Source organism: Rutidosis leptorrhynchoides, chromosome 5, assembly GCF_046630445.1.
Source record: "Rutidosis leptorrhynchoides isolate AG116_Rl617_1_P2 chromosome 5, CSIRO_AGI_Rlap_v1, whole genome shotgun sequence".
In the NCBI taxonomy this organism is placed as follows: domain Eukaryota; kingdom Viridiplantae; phylum Streptophyta; class Magnoliopsida; order Asterales; family Asteraceae; genus Rutidosis; species Rutidosis leptorrhynchoides.
In genome coordinates this window covers 271,037,405-271,050,759 of record NC_092337.1, presented here as the reverse complement: position 1 = coordinate 271,050,759, position 13,355 = coordinate 271,037,405, and positions in this window count along the sequence as shown.

The following is a 13,355-nucleotide window of genomic DNA, read 5'->3' as shown; positions in this document are numbered from 1 at the left end:
GTGGCCTAACTTGAAAGCTGATGTGGCTACTTATGTGGCTAAGTGTTTGACTTGTGCTAAAGTTAAAGCTGAACATCAGAAACTATCCGGACTTTTAGTACAACCTGAGATTCCCGAGTCGAAGTGAGAAGGTATTGTGATGGATTTTATTACGAAGTTACCGAGAGTTGTGGAGTCACAAAGTCAGCTCATTTCTTGCCGATTAAAGAAACTAATTCGATGGAGAAGCTTACCCGTTTGTATTTGAAAGAGATTATGTCAAGACATGGTATTCTTGTATCTATTATTTTAGACCGAGACAGTTAATTGGCATTGAGGTTTTGGCAATATCTACAGGAAGCTTTGGGAACCAAATTGGATATGAGCGCTGCTTATCATCCACAAACGAATGGTCAGAGTGAAAGGACCATTAAAACATTGGAAGACATGTTGCGAGTGTATGTTATTTACCATCGTAATGGTTGGGATCGATATTTGCCGTTGGCTGAATTTTCTTATTACAACAGCTATCATGCAAGTATTAAAGCCGCACCGTTTGAGGCACTATATGGCAGAAAGTGTAGGTCTCCTATCTATTGGAATGAGGTTGGGGATGCTCAACTCACAGGCCCAGAAATTATTCATGAGACTACCGAGAAGATTGGGTAGATGAAAGAAAGGTTTAGAACCGCCAGGAGTCGGTAGAATAGTTATGCTGATATTAGAAGAAAATCTTTGGAATTTCAAGTTGGTGATTGCGTCATGTTGAAGGTATCACCTTGGAAAGGTGTGGTACGTTATGGTAAGAGGGGAAAGTTGAATCCTCGATTTGTTGGACCGTTTGAGATTACTTAAAGAATTGGACCTGTGGCTTATCGTTTGAAATTGCCACAAGAACTTAGCGTTGTTCATGACATTTTTCATGTATCTAATTTGAAGAAGTGTTTGGCTGAGGCCGATGAAACCATTCCTTTTGATGAACTTCATGTTGATAAACAACTCCATTTTGTTGAGGAACCTGTTGAAATTATGGATAGAGAAGTTAAGAAGCTCAAGCAAAGTAAGATTTCTATCGTCTGAGTTTGATGGAATGCTAGACGTGGGTCGAAGTTTACTTGGGAACGTGAAGATCAGATGAGGCAGAAATACCTGCATTTGCTTTTGAAAAAGTGAAAACATAAAAAGTTGTGTTTTAATTGTTTAAAATTCACTTTGGCTTATATAATCTCAGTATCAAACCCGCTCAACAATTGGTATCACTGGAAATTTGTACATTGTTCTTGTAATGTAATAAATACAAATTTCATTCTTGAAAAACTCTAAAAAGTTGAAAATATTAAAAATTAAAACGATTTGAATTATCTTGATTAAATGTTAATTTTTTTACATGTGTCCGAATTTGACAGCAAACAGTTGCAATTCGGACATTCTCTAAACTCAGATTCTCTCAATAATATTTTTAATTGAAAAATGAAAAACTTGAGCTTTTTAATAATTCGGATGATCCAAAATTTTTGTGAAAATGAATAAATGGACTCAAATTAATTGAGATTCGCTCAGATTAAAGGCCCATTAATGAGAGATTCATACTGTCCAAATTCAAAATCTCATTCGGACTATAATTTGAAGGCAAAGAGTAAAACAAAATTATCTTTTTAAAATTTTCTAGTTTGATAAAGATTCGAATCTGACACTATGTACGAATTGAGACACACAATTGGTAAAATCTTCATTTATCCTAGTTTTTTTTTATATAAATGAACACATCTTAAACGTTTATGATTATGCTAAACAGAAAATCTCAACTGTTAAATGATCAGATCTAAAACGTGTATTTAATTTTGGATTGTGCGAATCTGATGCAAGTGTTTAATTTAAATACTTGAACAGATTCGTACTACTTATGTGGTTTAATCAGTGATTAATTGATGCTTGATAAGTGGATCTAGAACATTGACGACCTAAGATTGCATGATTAATTAGAATTTTGATGATTATAATTTGTTCAAATCTGTTGTATCTATTGTACGAATCTGATCCTTGGTCAAATTTTTCGAATATGTTAAAACTTTGATTGTGTATGATATCGGCAAAATCAACATGTTTTTATACCCAAAATCAAGGCCTAAATACAACAAAGTAATCGATATTATCAAAGAATATGGTGGTTATACAATTTATTTGGTAGATCAAGTAATTACAAGGGCATTGCAAAAAGAATTAGAGAAAACGGACTTAAAATGAAAAATCTAGAGTGAAAATGATGAAATCAAGTTACGACCTTGGAAACAGGCAAGACACGGGCTTCCAAGACCAGCCACATGGTCTGCCAACTAAGCTACATGGGCTTCCCATAATCAGACACGGGCTGCCACAAATATCAGTTACACGGGCAGTCTCCACGGCTAGAATAGAACACAGGCAACCAGGCTAGTTCCGCGGGCACCAACCATAGGCTGCCCACATTTCCACGGGCAGTCTCCACGGGCTGCCAGGCTCAGTTTCATCCAATATAAAGGCTCATTTTTCATCCATTTCAACACACACTTCTACTCACAATCTACTCTCAATCTCACTTCTTTATCTAGTTTCTTTCTCTAGGATTATGATAATAATTATCGATTAGTGATATTGTTGCATTATTAGCGAGTAGTTATCTTTTAGTGTATGTTATGCCATAGTTAGTTATGATGTTGAAATAATGAATGTGTAATGTGATGCTATTACGATCTCTTCGATTATGATCAAAACTCAGTCACTTTTCTAACTAATAGAACGTGCTTATAGGCTCTGTTATTGGGAAGTCGCGATCCCCGATTCAGAGTACAATATCTGTTTTCACCCCCTTGGTAAGAAAACTCTATCGGATACATAGTTCGCTTAATAGAGGCACACCGGTTGTAGTAGGTCAACCGACACTATGAATTCCGGTAGGTGATCCTTTATAAATGGAAACTCAGATTGACTCTTGGAGTACACGGTTGGCCACAGGCTATGCCACTGTAGTCAGTAGTGTTTAAACATCACATGTATTAGAGGAGGCACACCAGTTTTAGTACTCTTTGCCACTTCTATGTATGGCTATGGAAACGGTTTAAGTGTGGATAATGTACATTTACACCATAACACGGTCTCAGGCATTGCACTTCGCTTGAGGGATTCATTAGTTAAATCAAAAACTATTTGTTTAACTCTTAAAGGATTGGACAGTTATGATAACCATATGTGTTCATGGAGTTTATACTTGTAAATCTGGCCATGGTGTTCATCATGGTTGACTTTCTTTTCAATAAAGAACCTAACTGATCTTTTACCAATCATTAACAAAAGCATCAGAACACATCACGTGTCTCAGTTATGATATACTCTTTATTCTAGCTATGCTTAAGAAAGTTTAGACCTTAAGGATCATTAATACGCCACCTTACCAGGCCGCTCCTATTGATGAGTCGTCTAGTGTATTCACGTAGTCGTGTTACTTTGGTGGTGGGGGTATGTGGTGTTGCTGTCTATTCAGAATCTTCAAGCCTATTGGTATTACCAAGTGACATGTCTTTGACAGGGTCGTTTAGGATAGTATAGCAGGTAATGGGTCATAACGTATCCATGAGCCGACATTACACATATCCAACATCTTATTAACGAAAGAACTAGCATGCACTAGCTTTAGCCTCATATGAAATACAAATTTTATCTTTTACTGCTTTATTTATTTATTTATATCTATATACTTATTATTCCGATTTAGAAAATCAAAACATATTCCAACTACTCCTTTGAATAATACTAGAATTACACTATAACGAAAGGTTTGATTCTATTGACTTGTTAAAGGAACGAACCTAGGTCAGACTTCCCTTGCTCACCCATAGGAAGGAGTAGTAGATTTATGCTCCGTAATTATAAATTAAAATCACTCATCTCTGTTGATCACTAAATAGACGTTTAGCGACCTAATGACACCACATAAAATAAACTGTCTGTTTTGTGCACATCAAGGAGGAGGAAATTTTTTACGCCGAAGCCGGGGTCTGGTATTAGGCAATACTATTTTAATCAAGCTTTTTGAACATACTTATAGTGGTGTATAAGAAAGAAAATTATACATGACTAACTTTGTTATCGAAGTTTGTAAGAACGAAAACATACTTGGGTTTGTAAGATAGTTTTGTGACGAACTTTGTTACCGAAGTACCTGGGAATCAGCAGTAAGAACCAAAACATTCGCCTTAGTTTATCCTTAGTATACCTTAGAAACCCCCAGGTTTCCCCTTATCTGAAAAACTAAAAAAATAAGGCATACATAGTGTATGGCCTAAACCCGATCCAGTACAGGACCTTTCCTATTTGTTCCTGATCCGGAGTCAATATTATCCAAAGCACGAAAGGAAGCCAAGCTTAAAGTTCTCAATAACCCGATGGCACAACGAGTTACTCTCGCCAAAAATACCAAACCCTCGATTCAAGGTTAACGAGGACCAACTTGATTTCCCGAGATACCAGGACAATCATTCGAGCTAAAACATCATATTTTTCAACTTATCCAAAATGGCTGTCAATTTCATGAATTACCGAATGACAACTGATCTTACCAAAATCTTGGTTGATGAAATAGATTTTGGATTTGAGTGCTAAATTAGTGGAAAACCAATCGAATGTTTTATTTCCAATAACTGTGAAAACTCTGATTTGAAATCTGGATTTTAAAGGGCGTAAAACAATCGATGAGATTAAGCTTACCTCATTGAGATCGAGCAAGTTGAAGAATCAACTCCAAAACATAGTTGTATATAGGTTTAACTCCGATATCGATCGGAATCTCTATCAGAGTTGTATTCACTGCTGGAGAATGTTACAGTTATAAATTTGGGCAGAGTAACATTAATGCATCCAGTATTGTGTAGTGAATGATCATGCTATGTATTTATAGGCGTTATGAGGGAATGATGACCAGGCACATGTCCCTTTCATGGTTATAACAAACTTTACTAACGAATAGATCCTAACAAACTTTCGAAGATTCGTGGGATGACATGGTGTGCAACCCTTTCTTGTTTGTTTCGGGATCATGCGCGTATTCTGGGACCAAGTGTCTTTTTCAGGACCAAGTGTCTGCTCCGGGACCAAGTGTCGGTTCCGAGACCAAGTGTTTGTTTCGGAACTTAGCACTTTTTTTTGGAGAAATATGGTTATTCCAATAGAATGTAATGAATCCGTCTATAATGTGACGGATGAACGTCTTGCTCTTGTTCGGGCAAAAAGATTTTTCCTGATGTTTATTTTAAGCGCTTCTTCACTGTATTCTCTTGACCGGTGATGATTGCAACCGATTCGTAAATGATTTTGTAAAGATTGTCGGGTACCCAACGTACTTGGTTCAGTAGGCCTTTACGTGATAATATGGTTCATAATCTCCTAATATTTTGTTCCCAGCAAAGTGGTGCCAGTAGCTTGTACACTTGTCCGGGTAGGGTGAGCTTGATGTAACGTCATGGCCAGCCTTTGTCTGTGACTCGTCTTCCTGGGTGTGTACATAAATACCCTTCTGGTTGGATTACTAAAGTGAGGCCAGGAAGAGGTTCTTCGACTGGTACGGTTCACGCCGGTTGTGTTCTAGGCGGAATGTTATTAATAGCGTGCCTTTTTAATACGGATCACTATGCGTGTCATCAAGTCCCCCCAATTTGGTGATGGTAGCCGTAACGGTTGCCTTTATCAAACTCGAAAATGAACCTACGTTTCTAATTGGATGTGCATTAAATGCTTGGCAGTTTGAAAAGACAGTTTCTGCAGACACACCCCCTTTTTGTGTTTTATACATTTTTCAACTTTTTATAACGGTGTTCGAGGAACACTTTTTTGCAATTTAAATCAATACCTTTTTAGAGATTCACCTCTAATCTTGACCGTTGGATCAATTTCCTTTAAACCTATAAAGAGCCACCTTTCTTATTCTTCTCATTTTTACAACTTCCATATCTTCAAACGCTCCTTCCTTTAAAAACCAACAATTTTTACGAAAAAGGTACTTTTTTCTCTTTTCTTCTTATTATCTTTCCCTGTCAGTGTGTAACATCTACTGGTGTAGACGTCACTGAGTCGTCTTTTAGGGCTGATGTAGATATCGATGATATCATGAGTCGAGTGTGCGATGAGTATCTCAAAGAATTAGTAGATAAATACCCTTTTATTGACCGATTACATCTTGGTAGTTCCTGATGCCAATCATCATGCACATAAACTTCCATCGGGCATGGTTACCTTGTATAGTGCAACCATTACAGTGGGAAACTTTTGGTTGCCCTATTACAAATTTATGTATCAATTAATGATAGGTCAGATCATGTTGAGATTAGAAGAAAAGACAAGTTAGAATGAGATTCGGTAAGTGTGAAGGAGATTCGGTATTAGAGAGAATTAAAAAGATTTACATTTCACAGCTTCTAGAACTCTGTTACAATGCAATGGCTATCTAAATAGGACTACTTAGGTTCCTTATATAACCCTCTTCTAAGGAACCATCAATTAAGCTTATTTCACATTAACACTATACAACTTCGGGGTCCTAACAATCTCCCCCTTAGTGTTAAATGTGAACTTTACAATATAAACCTATTGAGTAATCTTGAGAGGTTGAAACTTCTACTTGATTTTCAGAAATTTGCTTAGAAGGTTTCCAGACGCCTCACGCTTTTCTTGGATCTCCCTCATGTAATGGATATTCATCTATTTCTTTGAAATACCTTCTCTTTCTCTGGCCACGAAGAATCTCAAACTGTCTTGTACGGATCCGGAGCTTTAGACGATCTCTGATATGCTTTATAAACTCTCCAAGACCCATTTTCATGTCAATGTCTGTAGTGAACAGGTAAATCGTCATTGACGGCATCGTCTACTTAGGTCCCGATACGTGGTCATAAGTCTTTAAAACAACGTTTGACTAAAATATGTAGCATTCATTTCAATTATAAAGATGTTTCAAAGTTTACAAAGTAGTTCGATGTCTAAACATGTTACAATGTTTTAAGTACAATTGAAACCTATGCGACACAAATTAAGTTAAGTCAAAAGACGCTCCACGTATGCATGTATACTCGACATCCAAGAAAGTATCAAAAATAATGTGCGGAAGCATGTATCACCTAGAGTTCAAGGACCTGAGAAAAACATATAGAAAACTGTCAACGAAAAACGTTGGTGAAATCATAGGCGTAATAGTAACATTGTTTTTATTCCAAATCGTTTGTATTCTAAAAGTATGTTTGCAAGCACCCAATAATCAAGACTTAACTTTTTTATACCCTGTTACGTAGTGTTAGAACATACACTATACTTGAAAATATATTTCATCCGCTAACGGTAGCGAACCGTCCGAATGAGGGCTCGTCAAGCCCAATGTGATCACATAACATAAGTTCACGTTTACACCCTTCAAGTGTAACTAATGATAATTGAATTGAGGCTTTTCATTCTAACTCGCCGTGGAATGTTGGTTTTCGTACTTGTGTTCAAAGCATAAAAGTATGATACGTATATGTTTCTCATCCCATATTTTAAAAGTAAAAGTTGTTGAAAAGGTAGGACTATGATCTCACCTTGAGTGCACGAGTAAATAAGGTACTTCACAAAGTAACGTGTGCAAGAACGAATGCTAGTCTTGACCTAAACAAGTAGGTTGTATCAATATTGGTAAACACGGTCGGTCAAAGTGTTCAATTAGTCTTATTGCTCGTTATGACTCGATTAATTAGCATGGAAATCAAATTTGTCAAGTTTCATGCAAGATACAAGTATAAGAGCAAGTTAGAATGGTTGCATAAGTAATTGGTTTAGTTTGATCAAAGGTCAACTTTGGTCGGGTTAAAGTCAACGAAAAAGTCCCGAACTATTTTTCTGAGGTTTTTAATCATATATAAGCATGTTAGAACAAGTTACATGTGAATCGAAGGTGCGTAGCATAGTTAAAATTAAACGAAAAATGACCAACCAAATCAGAACCTGGCAGTTCATCTGGACGGCGTCCAGATTGGCTGAACGGTGTCCAGATGTGAAGGCCTGGACGGCGTCCAAGAATCTGGACAGCGTCCAGATTAGTGCACATATCTGATTGCTGAAATTACACAACTGCACGAACCAAAACTCAAACAAACACAATTTATGATCCGCAAACAATCAAAACATGTATCTTATACCGTTGGAAAGGTATTTTGATGAGGAACGCAACTAAGCATATTTCATCAATCAATTTAACATTTACAACAACCAAAATCGCATTAAATGCTCACCATTTATTACATTCAAGTTCATTAAATGCGTTTCATGATTCGGGCAACCAATTTACATGTATGATACGCCGTTTTGAAGGTAATTAAACATGCATTGCATCTAAACACCTATAAACAACATTTTCAAGTATTTAATGCACCAAAAGTTCATATTCAAGTCTATCAAACCCTAACCAAAATCTCAAAATCAATAATCATGTTACTGAAGCTTTCTTAATCAACCTACACATCAAAATGAAGCTAGTGATGCTAGTAACACCTTTAATACATGAACTTTTAACATCTAACAACATTTAAGCAACAAAATCTCAAGATCAAACACACCAAGCTTTAAGTTAATGCTAGTTATTTAAAATAACAAGATCGAGCATATAATTCACATATTCGTATTAGACTTGAGCCATAGACACTAATTAACACTTTTATAAGTTAAAAACATCAAGAACACAAAATCTAGTATTTTTAGAAAGTTACCCAAATGTAATGAAGTTGGTATGGATTCGAAGAGGAAGTTGTAAGGATTCCAAATATGCAATTTGTTTTGAAGAACACTTGATAGATTCAAAATGGATGATGATTCTTTGTTTGGTTGTTTAAGAGAAAAAGAATGGGAGTATTAGAGAAAGAGGAGGATGAATGAATGGAGGAGGAAGGGTTTGACCCTTGACCTAGTCAAATGTTTGGCATCTTTGTGAGTTTAGTCCCTCAAGTTTGAATCGGGTGCGTGAGTTACCTAAACGAGATAATTTAAAACGCGTATTAGCGGAAGATGTTATAATTATATAACGGACTTTAAAATAACATAACGGAAGGTAAACAGAAAAAGGCGAGATGTTACATTACCTACCCCTTAAAAGAAATTTCGTACCGAAATTGAAGTAGGCGTAGTGGTCGTGGTTTCTTCCTCGAGATCTGGCGTTTCTGAATCTACGAATAAATGAGGGTATTTCTTTCGCATTTGATTTTGCCTTTCCCAAGTAAACTCGGGTCCCCTTTTGGCGTTCCAACGGACCTTGACAATCAGAATTCGGCTTTGTTTTAGCATTTTGACGGAGGTGTCCACAATTTCAACCGGTTCCTCCACAAAACGAAGTTTGTCATCAATAGTAAGTTCCTCGAGAGGGATGACGAGTTCGGGTTCGGAAAAACACTTTTTCAAGTTCGATACATGGAAAGTAGGATGAACGGAGCTCAGTTGAGTCGGAAGATCTAAACGATAAGCAACGGTTCCAACACGCTCCATGATTTCGAATGGACCAATATACCACGAATTTCGTTTCCCGCGCTTCTCGAAACGGATCACACCTTTCCAAGGCGCGACTTTTAACATTACGCAGTCGCCGACTTGAAATTCGAATTCGTTGCGTCTTTTGTCGGTATAGCTCTTTTGACGACCTCGGGCCGTCCTAAGCCTATCTCGGATTTGAACGATCTTCTCGGTTGTTTCATGAATGAGTTCGGGTCCGGTGATTTGTGTGTCACATACTTCGGCCCAACAAAGAGGTGAATGACATTTTCGGCCATATAATGCTTCGAATGGTGCGGCGTTAATACTCGCGTGATAACTATTGTTGTAGGAGATTTTGGCAAATGGCAAGTGCTTGTCCCAAGCTTTTCCGAAATCGATCACGCAAGCTCGTAACATGTCTTCTAAGGTTTGAATTGTGCGTTCGCTCTGTCCGCCGGTTTGTGGATGATATGTGGTGCTCATGTCTAAATGCGTTCCCAACGCTTCTTGTAAAGTACACTAAAATCTAGAAAAAAAACGGCCATCTCGGTCGGAAATAATCGATAAAGGCACACCGTGACGGGCAACGATCTCTTTAATGTAAAGTTGTGCAAGTTTTTCCATGTTGTCGGTTTCCTTCATGGCTAGGAAGTGCGCGGATTTGGTGAGACGGTCTACAATAACCCAAATAGTATCATAACCGATCGCCGTTCTTGGTAGTTTTGTGAAGTAGTCTGGACGGTCTTTGATGTTCGGCTTTGACTTTGGAGCAATTTAGGCATTTTCCAACATAAGTAGCGACATCCCTTTTAATGTTCGGCCACCAATATTGTTCCTTGAGATCGTGGTACATCATATTGACACCGGGGTGAATCAAATATCTTGACTTATGGGCTTCGTCTAAAATAAGGCTTCGTAGGTCCCCATAACTAGGCACCCAAATGCTTCCGGCGAAATATTGGAGTCCGGTTTCTTGAACTTCGAATCGAGAGGTGAGGACATTCAAGTGTTCGAGATAGATGTTTTCATCCTTGAGAGCCTCATCTTGGGCTTCACGAATTTGATTATTAAGATTGGTGTGGATGGTGATATTTAAAGCTCGGACACGAAGAGGCACCGCTCTTTCCTTTTGACTTAAGGCATCGGCTACTACTTTTGCCTTCCCGGGATGGTAACGAAGCTCGCAATCGTAATCGTTCAATGTTTCAATCTACCGTCGTTGTCTCAGGTTTAGTTGTTTTTGATCGAAGATGTGTTGAAGGCTTTTGTGATCGGTGAAGATAGTACTCTTGGTTCCATAAAGATAGTGTCTCCACATTTTAAGTGCAAAGACAACGGCTCCGAGTTCGAGATCATGTGTCGTGTAGTTCCGTTCATGAATTTTTAATTGTCGAGAGGCATAAGCAATGACTTTCTTTCGTTGCATCAATACACACCCAAAACCATGTTTAGAGGTATCGCAATATACAACAAAATCATCATTGCCTTCGGGAAGTGACAAGATAGGTGCGGTGGTTAGCTTCTTCTTCAAGACTTGAAACGCGGATTATTGTTCGGTCGCCCAAATGAATTTCATTCCCTTGTGGGTTAACGCGGTTAGAGGACATGCAACCAAAGAGAAGTTTTTGATGAATCTAAAATAGTACCCGGCGAGACCCAAGAATTGACGAATGTGAGTAGGTGTAGTAGGAGTCTCCCATTTACTAATGGCTTCGATTTTTGCGGGGTCGACTTTAATACCTTGATCACTTACAACATGACCAAGAAATTAAACCTCCTTCAACCAAAATTAACAATTGGAGAATTTGGCATAGAGTCGTTCTTGTCTCAGGAGTTCAAGCACAAGTCAGAGATGTTGTTCGTGTTCTCCCTCGCTTTTAGAATAGACCAAGATGTCATCGATGAACACAATAACGAATTTATCGAGATATGGTTTGCATACGTGGTTTATAAGGTCCATGAACACCGCCGGTGTGTTAGTGAGACCATTGGCATAACAAGAAATTCATAACTACCGTAACGAGTCCGGAAAGCGGTTTTGGAAACATCTTCCCCCTTAACCCTTAATTGATGATAACCCGAGCGGAGATCGATTTTTGAATATATACGAGATCCTTGTAATTGATCAAAGAGGTCATCGATGCGTGGAAGAGGATATCGGTTCTTAACCGTCAATTTGTTTAGTTCACGATAGTCGATACACATTCGTAGGGATCTATCTTTCTTCTTAACGAATAAAATCGAAACACCCCATGGTGAATGGCTAGGTTGGATAAAACCACGGTCAAGTAGTTCTTGGATTTGACTTTGCAATTCTTGCATTTCGGATGGAGCAAGTCTATACGGTGCAGGTGCTACGGGTGCAGCTCCCGGAATAAGATCGATTTGGAATTCTACTGGTCGATGAGGTGGAAGACCTGGCAATTCGTCGGGAAATACATCAGAAAAGTTACTAACAATTAGCACATCATCGATATGCTTCTCGTCGATCTCGACTTTCTTAACTTGGGCTAGAATCTCGAAACAACCTTTACGAAGGTATTTTTCAACTTTAAGGCACGAGACGAGGTTGAGTCCGGTGCAACTCTTATCGCCATAGACAATCAAGGGTTCACCATTCTCGATAGGGATTTGAATCGCTTTAAGATCGCAAAGAATGTGAGATTTCGTTTTGGCTAGCCAATCCATACCAATGATTACATCAAAGCTCCCTAGTTCTATAGGTATCAAGTCAATTTCAAACTCTTTACCCATTAAGTTAATGTACACCCTCGATAAAATTTGTCGACACTCAATAGTTTTTCGTTGGCCACCTCAATGGTATAAGTAGTATCTAGTGAGAGTGGTGAAGTTCTAAAAGAATGAGTCAAAGTCTTGGTTACAAAACTCTTATCGGCACCCGAATCGAATAAACAAGAGACATAAGAATCGTTGAGAAGAAATGTACCCGTGACTAGTTCATTGTCATCTCGGGCTTCCTCGGTGTTGATGTTGAAAGCTCGACCGCGTGTATTGGGGTTAGCTTTCTTCTTCGGGCATGTGTTCTTATAATGGCCTGGTTGGCAAAATTCAAAACAAACACCCGGTCTTGGCACATTGGGCCCCTTTTGAGCAACGGGAGCGGTGTTTCTACAATTGTTGGCCACATGGACAATCCTTTGACATTTGTTGCAAAATGGCTTGTGTCATACCCCCAAATAGGGCCGGGGAAATATGACTTCACAATATCACAACACAAGTATGTATAAACGAGAATGACTCTATATGAAACGTTTTAATTAAAAACAAATGTATTATAAATAGCAGAAAGTATTGTCATTACAATAGGTGTTCTAATGCAATAACATGAATGTATAAATGCAGACTCCAAAAGCAGCAAAGTCCAAATAGCAACTAATCTTTAGCAATCTCCACCTGAGACAAAACATGCTTAAAGTGTCAACCAAAAATGGTTGAGTGAACAACATAGGTTTATCAATAATAACCAAGTTTTTAGACCACAAGATTTAATTATAAAGTTTAATCAGTTCGGTAGTAGTGCTGGTGTATATGATATCGACACTAACCATAAGTTACCCTAAACACATCACGTTCGTGTCGTGAATCATTATTATGTATCCATTGACCAACGGTCATCCGAATAGAGACGTCACTCTCAATAGTGCTTTTCACAATAACTGTAGTGACCCGAACTTTTCCATGTTTATATATATTAAATGAAATTGTTATTTACATGATTAAGTGTTTCCAATATGTTAAGCAATCAAACTTGTTAAGACTTGATTAATTGAAATAGGTTTCATATAGACAATTGACCACCCAAGTTAACCGGTGATTCACGAACGTTAAAACTTGTAAAACCT